This window comes from Arachis ipaensis, chromosome B04 (genome assembly GCF_000816755.2).
Source record: "Arachis ipaensis cultivar K30076 chromosome B04, Araip1.1, whole genome shotgun sequence".
Classification (NCBI taxonomy): domain Eukaryota; kingdom Viridiplantae; phylum Streptophyta; class Magnoliopsida; order Fabales; family Fabaceae; genus Arachis; species Arachis ipaensis.
In genome coordinates this window covers 6705728-6708369 of record NC_029788.2, presented here as the reverse complement: position 1 = coordinate 6708369, position 2642 = coordinate 6705728, and positions in this window count along the sequence as shown.

Below are 2642 nucleotides of genomic sequence, written 5' to 3'. Positions count from 1 at the left end.
ATTAGTGAACGTTAATATTAGATTCTTTTATTTATACTTTTTTATTTTGTATTTATTTTTTTTTCTTATTTATTTATTTTACAATACGTTATCAAAACGAGACTCTGATCAAATTTTAAAAAGACTCAGGTAATAAATTTTCATTATGTCGAAACTCTCTCATCTTGAATTTAATGTTCTTGAAATATCTGAAAACAATTACTTATCATGGATAGTTGGATACTAGATGCTGAAATCTATCTTGATCCAATGGATCTAGAAGATACCATTACGGCTGAAAATAATGCATCCCAGAAAAATAAAGCCAAAACCATGATCTTCCTTCGTCGTCATCTTGACAAAGGATTGAAAAATGAATATCTCACACTAAAAGATCATGTAAATCTATGGAAAAAACCTTGAAGAAAGGTATAATCATCAAAAGACAGTGATACTTCCTCAAATCTGATATGAGTGGACGCACTTACGTCTATAGGATTTTAAATACATAAATGAATACAATTTAACAATGTTCCGAATTATCTCACGAATGAAATTACGTGAAAAAAAAGATAACTGATAATGATATGTTAGAAAAAACTTTCTCAACCTTCCATGCTTCAAATGTGCTCCTGCAGCAGCAATATCGAGAAAAAGAATTTAAAAAATATTATGAGCTAATTTCTTGTCTTCTTTTTGCTGAACGTAACAATGAATTACTTTTAAAAAATCATGAAGTGCGTCCAGCTGGTCCCACCACATTTCCTGAAGCAAATACGACAAATCATAAGATGTAAATGACAAGGTTTTAGTAACAAGAAAAATTATGAAAGGAAGAAAAATTATGTTCATAAGAAAGAATCTCACCAAAATTGGGATAAAGAAAGAAACAATGGACAAAATAAATCAACAGAGGATAAATGTTTCTGTTGTGGTAGAAAAGGTCATTGGTCGCGTACCTGTCGTACCCCAAGGCACCTAGTTAGTCGATCTTTATGAAGCATCTTTGAAAAATGATGACAAAGGAAAGGAGACAAATTTTATTTCAAATGATGTTGCTGAAAATTACCCCACTCATTATGAAGTATCTGATTTTTTTGAGGATCCTGAAAGAAATATTGGTCATTTGATCAATAATGGAAAAGTTTAATATGTGGGTTTGTTAAGCACTCATGCAAATAAATAATGTAGGAAACTTCTTGTTAAACTTTAATTTTTATGTATTTGAATTTTAAGTATGATGTATATAAATAATGTTTAATAAAATATTTATGTTTATGAATTTTAAAATTAATAAATGTGTCAAGTTCTATGGTAAAGACATATAATAAAGATGTTTGCCTTGCAAATAGTGCAAGTTCGCATACAATTCTCAAAAGTAATATATATTTTACACATTTTATACCAAAAGAAGAATATGTTAATACTATTATTGGTTCGGGTAATGTGATAGAAGGTTCTGGAAGAGCTATAATTTTGTTTTTCGGAGGAACAAAATTCATAATAAATAATATACTATTGTCTACTAAATCTCTAAGAACTTGTTGAGTTTTAAAGATATTCGCCGAAATGAATATCATATTGAAACAATGAATGAGGAAAATCATGAGTACTTATATATCACAACTCATTATTCAAATAAAAATATTATATTAGTTACCCTCACTTTCATCTGGGTTATATTATACTAAAATTAGTGCAATTGAATCACATGTCATTGTAAACCCGAAGTTTACCAGTCCAAATGAATTATAATTTGGCATGATCGATTGGATTATCCGGTAACAACCATGATGCGGATAATTATTAAAAACTCCCATGAACATTCACTAAAGAACCAGAAGATTCTTGAATCTAGTAAATTTTGTTGTGATGCATATTTTCAAAGAAAGCTAATTTTAAGGCCATCACCAGTAAATATTGGATTTGAGTCCCATAAATTTCTAGAAAGAATTCAAGGTGATATATGTGGACCTCTTAATCCACCATGTGGATCTTTTAGATATTTTATGGTCCTAATAGACGCATTTTCGAGATAGTCACATGTGTGCTTATTGTCTTCTCGCAACCTGTCGTTTGCGAGATTACTTGCTCAAATTATTCGATTAAAAGCATAGTTTTCAGAAAATCCAATCAAAGCAATTCGTCTTGATAATGTTGGTGAATTTATTTCCCTAGCCTTTGATGTTATGGCTAACAGAATAAGTGTTGAACATCCAGTAGCTCATGTTCATATACAAAATAGGTTAGCAGAATCACTTATTAAACACCTCCAATTAATTGTTAGACCTTTACTTACGAGAACAAATCTCTCAACCTCGGGTTGGGGGCATGTTATTTTACATGCCGCAGCACTTATTCGTTTGAGACTAACAAGTTACCATCAGTTATCTCCTATCTAATTACCTTTTGGCCAGTAGCCAAATATTTTTCATTTAAAAAGATTCGGGTGTGCGATATACATTCCCATTGCACCACCTTCTCGCACCAAAGTGGGACCCCAAAAAAAATTGGGGATATATATTGGATATGATTCTCCCTCTATAGTGAGGTATCTTGAGATACAAACTGGAGATGTATTTAAAACCCAATTTATACATTGTCATTTTCGTGAATCAAAATTTTCAACATTAGGAGGAAAGAATAAGCTTCCTGAAAAAGAA